The sequence below is a fragment of the Balaenoptera physalus genome (assembly GCF_965194825.1).
Source record: "Balaenoptera physalus genome assembly, chromosome: 16".
Taxonomy (NCBI): Eukaryota; Metazoa; Chordata; class Mammalia; order Artiodactyla; family Balaenopteridae; genus Balaenoptera; species Balaenoptera physalus.
The window spans coordinates 57,488,513-57,510,431 of NC_138898.1; the positions used below are offsets into that span (position 1 = coordinate 57,488,513).

At 42.2% G+C, this 21,919-nt stretch overlaps 1 protein-coding gene across 23 annotated transcripts in view; it reads left to right on the forward strand.

The window, feature by feature from the left end:
- RBFOX1 (RNA binding fox-1 homolog 1) overlaps positions 1–21,919 on the forward strand; it is a 2,204,869-nt gene that overhangs the window by 1,889,895 nt on the left and 293,055 nt on the right. The gene's annotated exons all lie outside the window — the stretch shown is intronic.

The following is a 21,919-nucleotide window of genomic DNA, read 5'->3' on the forward strand; positions in this document are numbered from 1 at the left end:
ATCTTTCCTCTTATATTTCCTCTCCTCCCAACACCCAGTCATTTCCTGATGACCTCTTTGGCTGCTCTTCTCAGTGGCTGATTGGTACAGCGGGGCATGGACACAGGTGTTGGGCGAATTGCTAATTCAGCCTCATCCCTGGCCATTCTTCTAGGAGGGCATGAAAGACCCTTCCAAAGCAGTAGGATGGTGTGTTGTCAAGTGGCAGTAGCAGTGGCCGTCTGTGGGTTAATATAACAAGAGAGGAGCAGACATGTTGGAAAAATCCCACTACCAGTATTTAGAATCAGATAGACTGCGAAGTAGGTATTTACTCTCTTAAGCCCAGTGGCCTCATCGGTGAAACGGAAATAGGAACAGTGCTTATCACATGGAAGTGTAGCACCAAGTGTGTTCCTGGCACGTCATAAGCACTGGAAAAAGCAGTAGTCAATGTTTTTGATATTAGTACAATAGTAGCTGTAGTTAAGTTCTCCAGGGTTAAGGGGAGTGTTTAGAAGAGAGAAAACACTGAGACTGAATGAGATGTAGCTTTCCTCTTTCGCCATGAAACTTAAAGAGCTTCAGTAATAACTGTGGCTTGCCTCTTCCTATCCAAAATGTATCTTATTTTTTAGGCTCTTTTTAAATAATAAAGGTAATGCTTCATGGAGCAAAAAAATAAGTCAGAAATAGCCTAACTGAATAGAATGATGTACAAAGGAACACTCTGGAGCAGTGGAAATGAATGAATTGGAGACACACATAACAAGAAGGATGGCTCTAACTGATATGATCCTGGGTGAATAATGCACGGTGGCCAAGATAACTTACTCAAAAATTTAACATGCCATAGTTTTAGTACTCTGTGCATATGTATGTGGTAAACATATATAGACGAAAAAGAAAGCTCAAGATCCAGAATATTGATTGCTAGTAGAGATTAAGGGGAGAGAGACACTTGAGGAGGGTTTCACATGGGGAATTCAATGGCCCTAAAATGTTCTATTACCTAAGCTGGGTAACATTTACATGGATGTGTTCATATTTTTCTACATACCTTTTGGTATGTCTGAACTATATCATAGTATGTTTTTAAAGTAGTGCATGCTCTGTGTTAAATACATACATACATATATACATACCACATTTACAACACAGAATTATAGAAATAAAAATAAAAGTCTCTCTTTTTCCTTCTCTCTCACTCTCTCTCCCTCCCACCCTCCATCTTTTAATAATTGATAGTGTATCTTTCCAGATATTTTTGATACACATTCAAAATACACACACTGAGAAGCATACACACTTAATATAATAATCTATGACTTTCTGTCACCACTTAAAAATAGTGAATACATCTTCAGTGTCAGTACATATAAATTATCTACCTCAATCTACTAACACCTGCCTCGTAATCATACTTCTATGTCCTGTAATTTGTTTAAATAGTTCCCCTTATTGATAGCCATGTGTATTTAAAAAAACACTCTTTACAAACCCTGGGTTGCTTTCAAATACAGTCAAGCACGGTGACTTCAGTTCACTCCATGCGTTGTCCAAATGGAGGACAAACACCCAGGTGTTTTGGTTTTCACCTGAGTGTTCAGTTACTGTGTAGCTGAAATTCATTCTCTGGGTGGGGGGGAAGAAAAAAACAATAATAAAACTTAAAAATCTCCAATAAGAATCTCAGATTTAAGGGAACTACAGGATCTCCTCCCTCTCGTCAGCCTCCTCTTCCAAGACGCTAGTGACTTACAGGAATCACAGGCTTGGTAAATGTCATCACTAAAGGGTGAAGGGGAAAAGAGAGAGAAAGAACAGTATTTTAATGTGGGGTTTGGATTTCCACCCTCCCCAGTTTTTCTTGCTTGAAACACTTTCCAGGTATTTTCTCTGTTTGACTATTTAACGTGTAGGTCCTAGTTCATGGCCACTTTGAGGATGTCATGCTTTATCAAACAAGCTCTGTATTTTGGCTTTGCGTCGAAGTGAACCGTTTTGGCAACTTGACCTTCTCCTGCCTTACACTCTTTATAGGGAATTCTCATCTCAGGGCTTCCTTCAAGGGGCTGAGGTCACTTCCCTTGAACTCAAATGCAAGAGGAGGGAAGTCTTCCTGGGCTCCGACTTCCTGTTTCCTCTCTGGCCCCTTTTCCTTTTCCGTCTGTATTATTGCTTTATTATACAAGTAATGTACATACCTTGTGAGAAAAGTAAAGTATGAGAAGCAATTAGAAAAAAATCAATATTTGGGATAAAAGTCTTTGAACTTACATAAAAGTAACTCCTACTCTCCTTTCTAAAATTCCGGACTTCTTTTTCCAACGAATATACATACTTGTAAAATACATAGTTATAAAAATGGGTCCATGCCATATACTTTGTTTTGTAACTTTTGATTTAGCCATAAAATGATACATTAAAAGCCCATTCCATTTCATTAAACTTATTTATAGATATTTTTAACAGCTTCACAGCATTCTGTGGCATGAATGAACCGTTAAGTAGAGGATGTGAATTTTTGTATCAACCTGCTTTTTTGCCTCACTGTTAGAAGATTTATTATTTTGGGAGGTTGCTTTTATTATTATTTTTAAATTTCTATACTATTAAGTAAATTTTTTTCCCTCATTGGAGAAATGCAAGTGTCATACAATGTAGATTTGAGATTTGCAGATTATGGACAGTGGGCACACTTTCCCACCAGTGGCATAGACAGTTAGCTGCTGAATTGACTGTTCACAGCAGCCCTTTTTGACCTTGACAGTATCGACACTTTGGAATGGATCATTCTCTTGGGTACCTGTCCTGTGCTTTGTTGGGTATTTAGCAGCGTCTGTGTGGCCCTCACCCACCAGATGCCAGGGGCACTCCCCCCTCCATTGTGACACCCCGAGATGTCCTCAGACTCTGCTAATGTCCCCTGGGTATGGAGACAAACCCCTCCCACTTTGAGAACCACTGCTTTCAAGTGACTGGGTTCTTGAGTTGTCTGAAGGATGATCTTATCTTGCAGCCTTTAGAAAATCAATTGGAAGTTGGCCCTAGATTAGTGCCTAAAATAAGATTCAACCTATTCTGGGAAAACAATGTATTTGAGTAGGGACTAATTACCTCTTTTTTATTTCAAGTGACAAAAGCCAATATATCACACTTGGCCACTATGAAGACTCCATTTCAGTAAACTAATTAAACTAATCCTATCTCAACTCATTATTCTCAGTTCCACTAAGTATTTTAACACTCAAGATTTATTTCATTACATAAATTATATCATACTTAAAAGCCATGCACAGCCCTCAAGAGTTTATTTTGGACTTTTAAAATGTGACTTGAAGCTTTATCTAGAATGTATATTTTTCATATCTTTCCTAGCTAATCATTTACCTTAATTATGACTAATTATTAAAAATGATATATTACTTTAATTAAACAAAAGTGCTCTTCTTCTTGTTAGCCCTTATTAAATGCTGAGAACATTACAAAGATAATGCAGCACAGGAAGCGGCATAACTCACAGAATTGATTCCATTTTCTTGCTGCAAGCTGATGGAGATACACATTTCAGGAGACTGAATAATGCACAAAATGGCAAGAAAAGTGTTTTTCTTAGTTAAAAGGAATTAAAGTCTGTGTCCATCCCGGATTCATTTTCTAACAGAGGATCGCCACATAATTAAAACATTAATACACATCCTGCCATTTGTACTTATGTTCCAAAGCCAGCATACATTAAATAGAAATTTAGCCCAAGTGCTTCCTGGAGAAGCCAAGAGGAATGATGCCTAAGTACCACTTCAGAGTAAATTGCTCCCCACTTATAGACATGTAATGCAATTAAATCGAGGAGCTCTAAGCTGCCTAAATCGAGTAAGTTTAGTTTAGATATTTGTCTTTAGACATCTCTCTGTAAAGGGTTCCACTCTGAAGAGAAAAGAATGGACATCTAGCCAAAGAGCTGTTCATTAGAGTTGACATATGGTAAGCAAGGCCAGAAAATGCCTAAGGAATAGAGAATTTTCTTTGGCATCTAAAGAAAAAAAAAAAAATGCAGCATTCAAGATGATCTTAGGATGACCACTGTTAGGGAACATTCCCGCTGATTCTAACAGGGGTTCTTGGTCCAGTTTCTTGTTTGATGCTTAGTTCTAGAACTGAAAATTGTTACTAAAAAAAAAAAAATACAACAACACTAGCATGCATTTATAAGATAGTATCACTTCTCTGCTTATGACAGAATCAGATACCTCAGGGGCAAAAAAAAAAGGCTGATGGCAAATATGTAAGTGACATCATTTTAAGTGTTTGGAGTCATAGACCCTTGACATTGAAATCATCTCTAGAATGATCTGAGTTCTATGCTAGCCAGGCCGAGGTGCCGACCGAATTAATGCACTTATCATTCATCTTTGGAGTTTCCAGCGAGCTTCAGTAAATGCTTTCCCTGACACATTGGCCTCATTCCTCCGCAGTCTCCATGCTGAAAACCATTTTGTATTTGAGGGCTTGAGGATATGACCCCTTCAGGATAAAGAAATTTAAGAGTGACACTTAATATCAGTATTAATCTGGAATGACACTCAGTTTCCATCATGCACATTAAACTCTTACTCAAGCAATACTCAGATCCAAACAAGAATTTACAAAGTATGTTATAATCCCTCAAGTAAGGGAAACATCAGTATACATAATGAAATATATATATATATATATTAGAAAAGCAGGAGAAAGGAAGCAGTCGTTTGGGTTTTCCCGATACAAACTTCAGTATCCAAAACAAGGGGAAAATGTGGCTCGGGTTCATCACACACCTGCATATTTGGACCATTGCAAACACATGGCTGTTCTGTTATTTTGGTTCCCGAATTTAGACTTGGAGCTGAAAATGAAGAGTTGCATGTGGCAGTAGGTTTTGGCGTCAGACATAACTGAGTTTGAAAGCCATCTCCACCATTCTCTGGCTGTGGAACCCTGGGCTGTGTCATTTATCTATCTTCTTATTTCTCTTGTGGGAAAATAAATGAGATGGGGGAGAGAGGGGGTCATGGGGTGAACAGCTTTGCAGGTCATGCCAAGTTTGGAATTGGTGGAGAGAAAATAAGATGATCTTGTACTCACCACCTAGACTTAGATGTGAAGCAAGCAGAGACTGGAAAAGTCCGAATGATATTCTCATTCACTCAACAAACATCTACTGAATGCCCTCTCTGCTCAGCCACTGGGGACGTGGTGCTAAACAGGACAAATAAAATGCCGTTCTTATGGAGTTTACCTTCTAGCTGAGAGGATAAATAAATAAGAAAATGGTTAATGATAGGTGCTAGTCAGGTCATTAAAACAGAGATTGATGGGTGTTCAAGGAAGGTTCTTATGAAGACATGAAATTTAAGCTGGGCTGCTAATGACAGATCATGCCAAGACAGGGAGGAAGACCATTCCCGACAGATGCCCTCAGAGGGGAGGAACTTGCGACGTATGAGGGATGAAAAGACCCCCAGAGAATGGGAGAGTGGCACAGCGAGCTCTGAGAAATGGACAAAGGTCAGGTCGTACAGGACTTTGTAAACCAGGGTTAGGGATTTGTGTCTTACTTAAATGGCAGTACAGAGATCTGCATTCATAAAGATGACTGCTGTGTGGAACGCTGACCAATGTGTCCCAGGAGAGGAAGCTAGGACAGCTGCTCGAAGGTGACCTAGGAGTGCAGGCCAAGGGGGACGGTGACTTGGACTACAGTGGTCGTGGAGAGTAAGGTGTAGAAGAACAAGGGGCGGAGCTTTGGAAACTGACTTGAGGTGGGAGGAGACGAATACAGATGACTCTGGGTGCTGAGGTAGCGGCCTGGAGCTGGCGGTGTCATGAACAGAGAAATCGCACTTTGGAGGCAGTGGGCAGAGCTGGAATCACCGCTCAGAAGTTCTAGGAGAAATTTCAAAGGCAGTGGTTATCAACTGAGATGAAAGATCAGATTGTACAGTGGTCATCTCAGGCATTGGAACTTGATGGACTTTATTCTAGAGAGGAACACAACGGTAGAAGAGACCTCGGTAAGTGGGTTTGTTGTGCTGGGTATTTTATAAGTGTCAGACTTTGAGTTTTAGGTTCTTGCCTCTCCCCCAGAAAGGCATTATGAGGTTTCTTGGTACTCTGCGGAACTGCACACATGAACGGGGCATCTCTCCATCAAATCCACCAACGTTCTTGCTAAAAAAGACTTTAGGGATCATGTCTGTTATTATTCAGAGGAGGAAACCAAAGGTCAGAGAGGACATCTGACTTGTCCAAGATCACAAAGCAAGTTAGGACAGGGGCAGGATTTGGATCTGTCGAGCCCAGGACAGGGTCCTCTCACTGACCGCCTTTGTGTAAGGAGGACAGGGGCTGGCTCTTTGTGGTTCAGAGGGAGCCGGACTCCATCTCTCCTTGGTCCCGTAAAGCAAAGTCTCTCCAAGTATAGATTCTGAATCACCCTTAACAAATAGGCCCAGGGCAATCCCTCTGCCACCCCAGATCAGCCAAGTCAGAATCATTAGCCTCTGGAGCTGGGGAATTTTCATTTTATCAGACTCTCAGGTGATTCTGACATGCCTTCAAGGTTTTTTTTTTTAATTAATTAATTTACTTATTTATTTTTGGCTGCGTTGGGTCTTCGTTGCTGCGTGCGGTGTTTCTCTAGTTGCGGCGAGCGGGGGCTACTCTTCGTTGCTATGCGCAGGCTTCTCATTGTGGTGGCTTCTCTTGTTGTGGAACATGGGCTCTAGGCATGCGGGCTTCAGTAGTTGTGGCACGCAGGCTCAGTAGTTGTGGCTCGCGGGTTCTAGAGCGCAGGCTCAGTCGTTGTGGCACATGGGCTTGGTTGCTCTGTGGCATGTGGGATCTTCCTGGACCAGGGCTTGAACCCGTGTCCCCTGCATTGGCAGGTGGATTCTTAACCACTGTGCCACCAGGGAAGTCCCACTCCTTCAAGTTTTTAACTGACTTGCCTATGTTCTGCAGTGTCCCATAACTACCTAGGATCATACTTGACATAATCCTTGCTCAAAATACGTTTGCTTAGTTTATTCATCATTAATTAATTGATTCATCACTGAGTAACTAACCCAGTCATTAAAAATAAGCCCATCATCCATGACTTCTACAAACTCGCCACCACGTCAAACTCAGCAACTCCCACCCATCCTACCAGGCACTCCTTCACAGACTCCAGGTATCCTTGAGCACCTCTGACCGGGGAATTGGGGGATATTAACAGAGAGTGTATATTATTACGTGCACATTGCCTCCATCTTTCTGTTGCCTTGGATTTGCTCTGAGTTCTATAAAATCATTGACTGAGGATGAACTGTGTCTCATGATGTTATGTTTCTGCACTGTGGTGCCCACACATGGGTCTTAATAAGTTACCTCCCTCAAGGACAGGTGAATGACTCTAAATTTGAAGGCAATGCAACCAAGGTGATTTTGACTTCTCACATCGCTATCCCAACTTGCAGCGGCCGATGATGAAGACTGAAAAGGTCATATGGAGAATAGAGGGTAGAACAGAGAGAAAGTAGAGAGTAGAAGAAGGAAGAAGAAACAGGCAGGTTTTTTAATGCTTGTCATACACCAGACGTTGTGCAAAGCACCCAGCATTCATTCTCTTGCTAAATTAGTATAATAATCATATGAGATATGTTTCATTATTATCCCCCATTTTATAGGCAAGAAAACTGAGGCCTGATAAAGAGAAGAGCTGGAATCTCCAATTCCAGAGTTGAGGTCTTTAGTCACTCTGCCAGAATGACATGATATTCACTCAGATATTCATGTCTTCTGAACGCATAGATCTACAACAGCTGTCAGAGTGTATCTTCCCCGATCTTGTTTCTTATCAAAATTGTACATTTCCTGGCAAGAAGAGAGTCGTGCGTTGCTTGATCCCAAACTGTGAAATAAACGCACACCTTGAGAGAGACTCCTGGAGTGTATGGTCAGACACCATGGAAACAGTTTTGTGTTTGGAAGGAAGCTGATACTGCAGAGTCTTCAACACAGGGTACCATTAGGAACGGTATGCGTGGCAGCTGCAGGCAGCTGTGTTACACACCATGCATCAGCTCCAGGCTCTACACAACTTCACGGATAGCAGACCTCCTCATCTTTTGAATGCTCAAGAGAGCAGAGGGCATATTGGGCTTCCTTGTCAGCACAGGAGGTCTCCAGAATCCCTTATTTTTTAATTTTTTTTATTGAAGTGTAGTTGTTTTATAGTGTTAATTCCTGCTGTACAGCAAAGTGATTCAGTTATATATATATATATATATATATATATATATATATATATATATATGCATTCTTTTCTTAATATTCTTTTCCATTATGGTTTATCATAGGATATTGAGTATAGTTCCCCATGCTACACAGTAGGACCTTGTTGTTTATCCATTCTATATATAATAGCTTACCTCTGCTAACTCCGACCTCCCACTCCATCCCTCCCCCAACCCGCTCCCCCTTAGCAACCACAAGTCTGTTCTCTATATCCATGAGTCTGTTTCTGTTTCGTAGATAGGTTCATTTGTGTCACATTTTAGATTCCACATATAAGTAATACCATATGGTACTTGTCTTTCTCTGTCTGACTTACTTCACCTAGTATGATAATCTCTAGGTCCATCCATGTTGCTGCAAATGGCATTATTTCATTCTTTTTATGGCTGAGTAGTATTCCATTGTATATATGTACCACCTCTTCTTTATCCACTCATCCATCAATGGACTTGATTGTTTTAATGTGTTAATTTCATGAGCTTTATTTCTGTGTTCTCTTAGACTTCTTATTTTGTGCTATTGTTGCAATGGTGAAAGCCTCTCAAAGCTTAAGAGTGTTCTGTTCTTTAGCTGTCATGGGGGAAAAAACAAAGCAAACAAATGACCCAAAACATAATATCCTCATTTTGTTCCAATAAATCATTTTCATTGCCTTTTATCATGATCAAGTTACATAGTCAACATTTACCTTATGAGGAGGTTGATATTTTCAAGACTTAAAATGGCAGGCATCTGATCCCAGACTGTATGGAGCAGAGAAGAGATTGACCCTGTCGTTGTTCCTGACCTGGAAAGGGTCTATGGAACACACAGATTAGGTGTGATTCTGCACTAGGTACTCAAGATATATCATACTTGGAATCATTTTCCCATGTAGATTTTGCCTGTTTCTGGGGTAATTCAGACACTGCAGATTTTGAATGTAAACGAAAATGAAATGGCGTATGTGAAAGCAATTGAAACGGATGTTTTATCGACTTCATTATTGCTGGGGTGTGTGATTCAGAAACTGTAGAGTGAGGTATGTGAAACATGACCTTTGGAATTTAACAACTTTGGGGTTCAAATTCTAACTCTTTGTCATCAATTTGTACCATACCCCTGAGCTTAAGTCCCCTCAACTATAAAAGAAAGCTTGTAATAGTCCTCACCCCATGTGGTTCTAGGGAGGATCAAATAGAGCTTCCTTCAGTGCCTGATACAGAATAAGTACTTTTAAAAGATTGCTTTTATGTCAGGATGTAAGTTCTTTGGAAAACCTGAGTGAATTGGAGGAGGGGAGATACCTGATATGCACAGCACAGCACCATTCCTTGAAAAATTAAAATTCAGTCTATTTAATGAAATGTTAATTGGGGTACACCCATGCCCGCCTAAAGGTTGACTCTTGATCTTCATTCTGGACTTCAGGTCCTAAGACAACATTGTTTAATCTTGTGAACGACTCCAGAAGATCCTTAGGTGATGACTTATATTAGCCAAATCAGGAGTGGGGCAAAACATTGCCTAAAATAGTTAATGGGCAGAGTTGTCATCCAAATATGTTCACACTCTAGAGAGAAATTCAGAGTATGATCTGGCCAGAGCTTCCAATATGCAGAAGGCCAGGTTTGCTGAGGCCACGGTATTATGATTCAACAACAATGATGACACCCATAGTAATAGTGGTGGTTACCACTTGAGTATATGGAATATTCCTAGTACTGGACTAAATACCTTTATATGCATATAATCTTTATGCCAGCCTGTTAGATACATGATATCACCGCCATTTTTCAAATAAGAAAATTGGGACTCGGGAAATTTACATAACTTCCCCGTAATTATGGAAATGATAAGTTTCCAGAACCAGGACTTGACCCAATCAATGTGACACCCAAACTCATGTTCTTCACTATGAGATGTTGGGACTTGGAGTCAAAACACTGGAATTCAAATTTTGACTTGCTGGAGCCTCATTCACATCCCCTAACCTCTCAGAGCCTTGCTTCTCTTATCTGCAAAAGGGAATAATAAAACCTTGTTCACAAAATTATAAAGATGGAATAAGAAAAAGCAACTAAAATATCTTTGTACCTCGCAAAGATTATGCAAGTGTAAGGTGCCCTGTTTCGCATCCTTCCCGGACAAGAGATCATTTTGGGATTGTGTTTGGGATTGTGAATTTACAAGTTTGGCAACTTTTAATGAAAAAAATCGATATGCTGTCTCTTTAAAGAGGAATTAGTGGTTAAAGGAACTGGCAATCCATTTAGAGATTTGTGTACCTCAGTGGCATGCAGTGAGCCCATTTTCTTTCCGTTTACAAGAATATGTTTGTGCTAAAGGGAGGACAGCTTCAACAATCGGGTTGTTTACTATGATTTGTATGCCCTGGGGATACAGAAAGGCAGGAATGTAAGAAAACTGCAAATATGGAATAAAAGGTCCAGGAAGAAGATTTTTCTACTACCTGCTTCAGTTGTATGGCTTGGAGCCGGACCTTCCCTGAGGCTCTTGGACCTTTCAGACCCTCGTTTTTTTTGCAGGCTCTTTGGCTCCCCTGGTTATGGACATTTCTTCTGCTACCAGTCCTTTGCATCATATCTCCTATCCTCAGCTGACCTTTTGAACTAAATTTGTGAAAGTTAATCCACTGCGAGGTTCTGGATAGGGCAGCATACCCAGGCATCGTGTCTTCTGTTCATGACCCCCTCTACCCCCTCAGTTCCACCAGCGTGTTGATCGGTGGCATGGATTTTCTAGCCCCTTTTTAGAATGGCGTTTGCTGATGTCCCTCTAAGTGTGCTTGTGGGATTATGTGCACTGCTTTGTAAAAGAGGGGCTCTCATGGAGGTAGAGGGAAGAAGTTCTGGGTCCTAAGAGCTCCAAGGGCACCAGATTTGGGGCCAGGTGGGTACCTGCCCCCTCCCTTGTTCTTCCCGGCTCACCGAAGGAGCTGTGCCAGGATTTTCTCTCCTCCTAGACTTTCCTACCTTTTCTCTCCCTTCTTTGCCTAGTTAACACTCACGTCTGCTTGGGAACACAGTTGCTTTGTCTCTTTCTCAAGGAAAACTTCCTTAGCCTCTTTGACTAAGTCAAGTGCCTCTACTGTATTATTTCTTAATTTCATGTACCTTCACTTGTAGCTTGTGAGGTCATTTTGGTTTTACATCTTTTGATATAATGATTTAATTCATTCCCTGAAAGACTGTCAGTACTTTGGGGAGGAGGACCACATGTGGTTTTGTGCCTGCCTTATATACAGTAGGCTTTGGTCAATGAGTGGATGGATAAGTGAATGAACGAATGAGTGAATGAATGGGTTACAGGGCCAGCCCGTCAGGACACCTATGCTTTCAGGAAGGCTGAGATCCATGACATAAGGGACAAGGATGTGAATTTGCACTAACTTACTCACTGCACCCCATCCCAGCTTAAACCTCTTCATCCGTCTTGGATGCCCACAGAATACAAACTCCACACATCCTCTCTCCCCTCCTGCCCTCTGCAATCTCATATGACACCTCGTGCAGTTTCTACCACAGTACTTCAGCTGGGTTGGAATGATTTTCAGGTTTTGAAGCTTGCCCAACTTCTTCCTTCATGGGAACTTCTGCACATGTTTTCCATCCATCAAAAAAATGTTTTACTCTACCTCTTCAGGTTGGTTTTTCATTATCATTTTTTATACCTCTCCCTGTGTGCCACTTTTTTCCTGAAAGCTTCGTGGGGTCTTGTAGGTTAGACCAGGTCCCCCTGGAATCCCCTTTCATAGAATCTTGTATTTCCCTTTAAAGAAATGATAATGTGTGTCTTTAGACAACGGCCTGTGTTTTCTTCCACGGAGGCGTAAGCTACTTGAGGAAATGCGTTGTCAGTCTTGGTTATCACTAAGTGTCCAGCTACAAGTGGCTGTCAAATAAAACTGTAAAGCACAGACACCACCCCCTTTACGGTCCAACCAAGAGCCAGTGACCTTGATGGGAGACATTTAGGATCAAGGAGGAAAAGGGGCCATGCATGTTCATGTATTCATTCACTTCCTGTGATGTGTGGAGGCTCATTTCTCCCTGGGCTGGGGCTAGGGCCTCTTTCTCCTGATATGCCATAGATTCAGCTGAATAGGTTATATATAAATCCTAACCCACCCTAACGTAAGCCAAAGGAAGATTGATTATCTCGAGAAACTGAGAAAGACAGGCAGAGTTCTCACTGCCATCAGTCATTGCTGAGTATAAGGGTTTAAGCCCTAGCGGCAGGGGTCTCTCCTTTCCACCGCTGAGCTAGCCTCTCTTTGGAGTTTTTTGTGTTATTAGCTGCAGCTTCTTGCATGTAGTCAGTGGCTCTTACAACTTCAGATCTGACAGAAAATGCCTGGGCGTGGGTGGGCGGAGAGCTGCAGCCCACGCTGGATCATGAGTCCATCCCTAAACTTTAATTCTGTGGCCAGGGAGACGGAGTCTTAGCGGGGCAGGACAGGCATCACTTCTTGCCCACATCTGGAAGTCGATCAGCGTGCTTTCTTTAGCGTCCCCACTGCATCTGAAATCCAGCTGTTATGCTCAAGTGTATAGTCATAGGAGTGTACTTTTTTAATCAAGATTTATATACAGTGTTCCTACCTCCATCTGCCTTAGGTCAGATTCCCTAGGGATTATGCCTGAGATGGGGATTGGCATGCCAGTGGTTAATTGGAGGAATGCTCTCAGGGGAAACCTATGGGTGATGGGGTAAAGAATCAGGGTAGGGCAGGGAAAGACATAGGGAAAGGTGTGGTTTCAGGGGAAAACCCAGCCTCAGCCTGACCCTCTGGGGAGCTCCGGAGAATTCATTGCACCAAAGATGATTTCACCCAGAGTCTTCCTCCCACTCCTTTACATCAATTTGTCTTTGGCCACAGGCTCAGGCTCTCCCACCACCTCACCCAAGGAATGGATGGTACCAGCCCTTACTCCTACCCTCCACTCTGGGTATGTCTGACTAGAGCAGCCCCTATCTGTCACGTTCAACCTTTCAGAGGAAAGCTCAGGTTGAGAGCAGTTTGCAGCCAATACTCACATTAGCTGGGCGATGTTTCACAAAACTGGGGAGGATTTGTGAGGCTCGAGCTTTAAAGAAACATAGAAGAATAAGAAATCTGAAATTAGAGGGATCGTTATATAAATAATAGCCCCTATTTTTAATTTCTGATTCGTCCCAATTCTGCCTGACCTCTTCCATCCCCTAAGTCTCCTACCTAAGCCTCCTGTTTACACACCCTGGTGGCCACAACTGACTTCCAGATATAAGGAAGACTTTCTATTAAAAAGGTTGACATAGGAGGTGAACCATCCTACCTTGAGATACACAGTGAGAGAAATTAACCTGGACCTCCCATCCTCTTAGATGTCCTATTACCCATCTCCTACAGAGTCCAGGGTCATGGCCTCTCTACTCTCCTGCAAATGGGGTCTGTCCAGCCCCTAGGTTCTTGACTGCCTGCCTTTCAGTTTACCTATTAGGCAGTTTCGGGGGCCAGCGTCAGGTGTTCCTGCGCCCAGGTTGTGACATGAGCAATGGAAAATTGAATTTCCCCTTGTCATCTCAGGAAGGCACGTCCCCCGGCTCTCCGTCTGATGTAAACGATCTGATACCCGCTGCAAACTCACCCATGATGCCTGTGCCTCGCTGTTTTTCACTACGACTCTCCCCACCATCCTCCCTCCCCGTGGCTACGCGGTCTCCTGCAGCCTTCATGTCTACGCACACATAAATAAGGCTGCACGCACGCGTGTGAGGATATATAGCCATCACGGTACCGTGTGGGTGTGTGGACGTGCCGAGGAAATGTAATAGACTGTGATTGTGCGTTTGTAGGTGTATAATAAGTTTGCCGCAGACTAGGGGGAAAAATGGAGCCATTTGTTGATTCAAACCAATTTTTTTTTTCCTCCCTTGAGTTAGTACCCAATCTGTAGCTAAGAACTGCTGACTACAGCATCTATCCGAGTGCAGGTTTTTTTTCTTTTTCCCTGACAGCTAAGACCTAACTCCTGCCTGATCTATGTAGCCGCATTGTTCAAATTACAAAGCTTAGGTGACAGAACTGCTCTATTTTCTGGGAGCCCCCAACACACCTGTCATCAGATAGAAGCTAGAATGCAGAAGTCATCACTTTACTTAGAAACTCAGCAGATGATTGAAATTATTTCTTACTACTAATTCCCCTTTTAGTGGAGATAAGCCGCTTTGTTCAGCTGTAAATGAAACATTAGGGTATTAACTGTGGAGCCAGAAGTATTGGGGAAGCAAAGATTTTATCTGCAGTAGGAATATTTTGGGCAATAAATTGTTTTGTTGGACAGAATACTAAATCTCTTGAGTTACAAAGAAGCAGAGCTCATTAAGGCAGATGCTTAAAGCAGAAAAAAAAAAAAGATGAGACAAAAGCTTATTACCTTTGTTGTGGGGATTGGGGGTGTTTGCAAGTTCTCATGTATATGTAGCGTGGAAGAATTATTCGGTCCAGTTATTAAATAGATGTGTCTATAGACTTGGAAACGCTCTATGAATATGTCCAAGGGACAAATACATTGCTGAAATATCAGTAGTAATCTGCAATAAGTTATGAATTTTGGAGTACATATTTATCCTCAAAGACTGGGTTTTTCTTTCCTGTGGGTAAAATTTGCCCGTCTCTTTGCCACATCCTTCAGATTAATCGGCTGGCATGGTTACATAAATGTTTGTAATAGAGAAGACTTAGCGCCAGGGTTATCCAAAATATTGTCGCAAAATACACACCTAAATTAAGATAATTACGCGTTGGGAACATGGATCAGTGGGACTCGGAAGGGAGGGGAGTTTTCCCAGGATGGGGAGGAGGCACCAGAATTTTGAGTGGTGGGTTATGGGTCCTGTGGGGTGCCCTCAGCTTGCAAGTGTCAGGGGAGGGACACTTATAAGCTGGCGGCTGATCCTTTGCCAATAAGCAGGGCAGAAGGAGGGAGAAAGGGAAAAGACAGCGCCATCTCTTCCCTGGACTTGACAGCCCTCCGCTGTGTCTCCAGGAGCAAGGCTGCAGTGTTCCAACTCCCTACCTGGACTTGTTGCTTGTTGCAGCCTTCGGGAGGAAGATGGCCCCGAAGGTGTCGCACCTGAGAAATCAGATGGAGAACGGTGTAAACAGGCATACCTCAGTTGCAAGCAGATGGGGATTTTGTGAGAGCAGTTTCACGGCTGTAAGGTTTTTCTTCTTGTTTTCTCTCTGAATGATTCAGAGCTTCTCTTCACAGACACCCACGCTGAAGGCTCTCAGTGCCATTTCTGCCTTTCCCCACGTGCCCCGCTTCACAGGTAGGTGCCCACGACCTTGTCACCAGGAGCACCTGTGAGTTCACACTCTGGACCCACCATTAGTTCCAGCTCCACCGGTTCCTTCGTTTCTACAAAAACAGGGGCATTGCCTTTCAAAACATAGCAGGATTCTAGCAGTGGACAAACACATAACATACAGACTCACATGAGCTTTGGGAAAACACGGAGGTCAGATTGGCTTTGAGGAAACTCAGTGTATGAAAAATGAGGACTTATTTTTTTAAAGCAGCAAATACATGATCATGATTTATTTCAAAAGGCATTGAATTGTAAGATCTTCTACCAAAAAATGGCATCCTTTTTATCTGCTATCTCTGGCATGGAATACAGTGCTAGGAAAAGATTCTCAATCTATAGTAAAGATAGAATAATTGCTTGTATTGTATTTAAACCCAGTATGTATTTAAAACATGATTCAAATCACAGCCTCTTTACCCTGTCATTCATTTTGCAAGTGACTTCTCGGGACCACTTATCCACAGGCTGTAGGACAGCAGCCTGTCAACATTGGTTCATAGGAGCACCGAGCATCGAGTTAATTTCTTATGACTGTCATGTAGAGGGCATTTGAGTCTTCTTGAGACTAGTAGAAACATGGGTCTGCGTGGAGGTGAATAGACGCCCCTGGTGACAGAGGGGAACCTCAGGGCCTTGCATCCCACTATGAACTTTGAAGTTGGTATCAAAGAGTAATAGTGGCAAATAGAGGGAGATGAAAATCGATATTTTTCAAAGTAGTGTTCCAATTCTTGAGACTCCACAGATGAACTTTACGGTGAATAATTTAAAAGTACAGTGGCATGGGAAAATTGTCCTGGCACCTGCAAAGATTTTGACCTATATTTTTACCCCCTTGGCCCTGAGTGTTCAAGTTATAGATGTATGTATGATGGTGTGAACACAGGTGTCAAGAGTTCTGGGTTGGAGTCCTGTCTGTGTCAGGAGCTACACAGCCCTGAATAAGCCCGTTAGTCTCTCTGAGCCTTAGTTTTCTCATCTGTAAAATGGCACAATGAAACTATGCAAATGTTAAGACGGCAGTTAGCTCTAAAATTTTCCATTTCTAGTACTTGAAATGGAAGTATGAGGACCTGAGAAAGGGTATGCTCCAGCAGGATGCCACATGGGGGAAGAAAATGCCTTTTGTGGAACCATTTCAAACCAGTGAGGGCATTGGTGGGGAAGGTCTCAGACGTTCATACTCAAAGCATAGTCATTGTTGCCAGGCAGCCTGTAGCCACTGGAGGAACATAGGGTTGAATGCTCTATGTTTTCCTTCCCCACTGGGTGACATTGACAGGATCCTTAAGCTTGCTGGGCCTCAGTTTCTTCATCTGTAAAATGGGGACAGAGAATTATCTCAATATCACAGAAGTTTTAGAGATGATGATGGTGAAGCATTTAATTTCTAATGTGTTAAAGAATCTCAATATATGGTGGCTATCATCATTCTTATTATTACATTAATTTGGGAATACAGATCCATGGGTGAATTCTCTGGAGAGTCCAGAGCTGAGGGCAGAGCTTCAAGCTCACAGGTACCCTGCATGGCTTACCCAGATGTTGGCTCTTTGACCCTGATCTGACATATGCCACCTTCAGATCTCTCTACCTAAGGAGCTTTCTAGAGAAGAAATTGCTTATTCTTTCAGGTGGCTGCCAGAGAGTGAAATTTGAGCTTGACATTTACTGATGTAGCTGGCGGTGGCCAGGGGCTCCTGAAGTCACTGACAAGTGTGGCGACTAAGCAGAGTCCGGGCTGTGGCCCCATGTGGTGAGGGACCAGGGATTCCAACCTTCAGCCAGTCTCCTTGGAGAAGATCATTCTGAGATGATGACCCTTTCCAAATGTGATCCTTAGACTAAAGTGGAACTGAAGAGCTTCCTATTAGTTCCTAGGGCTACCATGACAAATTATTTCAAACTTGGTGACTTTAAACATCAGAAATTCTAGAGGCTAGAAGCCTGAAATCAAGATATCAGCAGAGTTGAGTCCTTCTGGAGACAGAGAGAATCCATCCCATGCCTCTCTGCCAGCTTCTGGTGGCCTCTGACAATCCTTGGCATTCCTTGACTTGTAGACGCATCGCTTCAATTTCTGTCTCCATCTTCACGTGGCCTTCTTGCCTGTGCCTTCCCCTCCTCTGTTTCTTGTAAGGATTTGTCATTGGATGTAGGGCTCCCCCTAAAGCAGGATGATCTCATGTCAAAATCCTTAATTATATCTGCAAAGACACTTTTTCCAAATAGCATCACATTTGCAGGTTCTGGGCTTAAGACTTAGACGTACCTTTTGGGGAGTCACAATTCAACCCACTACCATTTTTTTGTGTGTAAAACACCCTTGTATGGAGAAACAGTTGGATTTAACTGAGACCACTCAACGACAATTACATAATAAAAAGAGGCAACACCCTCAGGCACTTACTATGGGCCAGGCATTGTGTTGATTGATTATATGCATATCTTTTTTATTCATCTCAACAATCCTATGAGGTAGGTAATGTGCTCCTCCTCAATTTATGAATAAGAAAATCGAGCCTTAGGAGGGGAAGCTCATTCTTCTTCATCAGCCAACCGGAAGAGTGCCAAGGTTGGTATCCTGAGCCAGGTTTTTCTAATTCCAAAATCCTTGCTTTGAACATTCATGCTGGAAGTTTTCAAACTTTGCCATGCATAGGAATCTTCTGGGGATTCAAGCTCCATCTCCAGAGATTCTGATTCTGTAGGAGTGGGGGCAGGGTAATGGTCTACATTGAAAATAACTGCATTATGTAATTCTGCCCCCTCTCTCTTCCCCCTGAACCTATCTCTCGGGTCATTGCAACCCTGCTAGTACAGGGTCTAGCAGACATGTTCAGATTATCCCCAAAGATAGAAATCCTCAAAGGGGAAAAACTGCTCACAAGATACGCCAAGTTCCTTTTTTGGTTGTTGTTTGCTAAAGTTCTCTTTGTCCGTAGCTTTTCCCCCAACAGGTCCCTTTCCTGTTTGCTCAAACAAACGTTTCGTGGTACCATCCACCTTCAGGAGGAAATGTGGGTATCAGTGGTGATGCTCTTAGTGACTTGCTAGATTTAAGTCTGCTTGCTCTTCGAGCATTTGAAGTTTTCCACGTGGAGGATGCCCACGGAGATAGAGAGGAGAAGTCTCTCAGCAAAGCACAGCAGAGGAGCCATAGTTCTACAATAATCTAGTCAGTTAAAAATCGATTTCAGTTCTGGCAGCGTGGTGGCAGTGTGGTGGCAGCGGGGTGGGGAGTCGTCCACGCTGCCCTTGGTGCACAGCCCTGTTAAGTGAAATTTACAGGACCTTCTGTCAGAGCAGAAAACAGTGCAGCTGATGATCTTGCTGCTGAAGCAGCAAAATTGAAGTGTCACATACCACGGGTGCATTTTATTTCTAATATGTTGCCCTGCCAACCTCGGAGCCATGCATGAAATCCAGGAATGGGAAGGGACAGAAGTATGAAATCTGGCTCAATGGAGCTGATTGGAGAGGGTTTTTTCCCAAATATAGCCCCAAGACATCCCAGGAGAACTTGCCTGAATAGAAGAAACAACCGGTATTAGAAAATCAAGAAGAGTGAAGCAGCTTGATAGAGTTATTTTTTAAATTTTTATCTTCAGCACATTTATTTTTAATCACACAGTGGTTGGCGTAAATTCATTCTCTCTGTGAAGCAACTCACATGACACATAAATATGCAAAAATAGAGAGTAAAAAGTGAAGGTTTCCAAAGTTTAAAGAGCCTCCAAATTGCCTTGCATTCCTCAAGGAGGTGACTGTTGTAAGTAGTTAGCAGTTATTCCAGGCTTTTCTCTGATAAACTCTCAAACCCAGTTTAAAATAGTGGCAGGTGCTTTGGTGAAACCGTAGACAGGTTGACAGATTGATGAATAGATAGATAGTCAAACATATTAATAGATAGGCAGACAGATTAGACAGGTTGAAAAACAGAAAAAGAGATAGGTAGAAAAATAGTTTGGAATCCCAAATCAGGGTAGGCAAAAGTTTCGAGTTTGCTGGTTACTCCCTGTATGGTACTGGGGATTGGCAAATTCCTTGTTTAACTTCTTTGATCCCGACTTTCATTATCTGTAAGGTGGGGAAAATGGTATCTGTGTTGCTTGCCTCCAGACTTGAGGATGAGAGTAAGGCTTCAATGATAAAATGTGTTTGAAAATATCATGGCCTCTGCAGACATAGTGGCACCACCAGGAGCTAGAACATACCCAGTTCCTTTCACATGTTATGATGTAGCAGAGGCCAAAGGAGTTTGTAAACTGGGAAACTAGATTTACAAACTAGGAGTTTGTAAATTGGGAAACTAGTTTGTAAAAACGGAAACTAGATTCTCCTGTAAAAATGACCCTTGAGAAGTTTCACCTCCCAGCTCATGCGATATCTCAATAAGGTTCAATCTCAAGAAGAAGGACATCATTGTTAATAATCCATCAAGCATGCAGCAGGTGGGTGTTCTTTTTCCTTTGCTTTAAAGAGCTTATTTTTTATTTTATTTTAGATTTTAAAAATGTAGAGTGGCATAGTGCATGTGGTCAGACCGTGTTCTAAAGGAAAGTTTTAACTCAAACATAGAACGTATTTTCGCCAAATATATAGATTTTAAAACTCTAGCTGTGATGAGCAACTCTTTGAAAGTATGTTTAAAAATTCACCGAGTCTCGTCTGAAGACTAACCTGTAAGGAAGGATGAACTAACATATTCAATTTGGGACATTGTTAAGTGCCCTGAAAGTGGTAGTTAATCATTTCCTTTTGAAGTGAAAAAGAGTAAGCATGTTCCTGAGCCCCGTCATCAATCTTTAATCATTTCAGATTAAGGTATTGTCTTTGGATACATATGAATATCATTTTAAAAATACGGTGTTAAATAAAATTTGAAAATAAGATTAATAGCCTAACCTCCTGAGAATTTCAAGGAGCAAATAGAGATCCCTTGCTGCTCTTAGCGGGTCTTGTTTGGGAGCAGGATTCTTCAAAGTACCTGAACTGCAGTTGTAGAAAGATGTTCTTTGGCTTCCAGACCCTTCTGCATAATTTGAATATAACTGGCTTCCAAGGCTAAGGAAGTGAGGCTCCCCTCTTAATTATAGTATTTCAGATGAGCCTAATTTGACAGCCATTGGCACCCACTATGCTAAATATTTCATAGAATGTGACTTTGAGAAGGGAACCCCTCTCCTTGAGAATCCCACTGGGTGAGACATGATAACTTAGAATCTCAACATCAACAGCCAGGACAGCTTAACTGCAGAAAAAGTCTCTCTTTGATTTGATGCTACCCAAATTACAAACCATGGTCCACAGACACAGGAGGACTTGGAGGAAGTTCCAGAAACATTGCAGATCATCTGCAAATCTGATCTTGTAGGAAGTGGAGCTCCATATTCACGGTGCCATTTTGCCATGAAATGGGGCTTGGTTTTCCTTGGATTATCTGACCACTCCTGACACCACTCCTCCTCCCCATTTGACTGGGTAGAACTAAATTCTAGAAGAGACCTTCCTGGTCAGTAACTGAGGCACACGCATTTTGAGACACTCCCAAATAATTCTCCAGCATTTTTTATAAATTTATTTATTTAATTTGTTTATTTATTGGCTGTGTTGGGTCTTTGTTGCTGAGCACGGGCTTTCTCTAGTTGCGGTGAGCGGGGGCTACTCTTCATAGTGGTGCACAGGCTTCTCATTGCAGTGGATTCTCTTGTTGCGGAGCATGGGCTCTAGGCATGCGGGCTTCAGTAGTTGTGGCACACGGGCTCAGTAGTTGTGACTTGCGGGCTTAGTTGCTCTGCGGCATGTGGGATCTTCCCAGACCAAGGCTCAAACCCGTGTCTCCTGCACTGGCAGACAGATTCTTAACCACTGCGCCATCAGGGAAGCCCTTCAGTGTCTTCCAAAAGATGCCCAATTGATGACATGGGCTGTCTACATTTTACATGGATGTGAGCAACAAATATAGAAAAATCCTGCATGTTTGTAACTAGATCTTTTTCAGAAGCATTGACATGTCCTAACCCCTTCTATACTGACAATGATATTTTGAGTGAAATAATTTTTAAAAGCAAATGATGTCCTCTCTATTATGGCAGATAAGAAAGATTAACACAGAGAGATGGGAATTTATTTCAGGTCACTTTGCAAATCAATGACCTACCTGAGATGGGTCCCCCAACTTCTGACATCTAATGATAATGTCTTACAGGTAAACAATTATGACTCTAGCTAACATTTTCTGAGCATTTCTAGGTGTCAGACA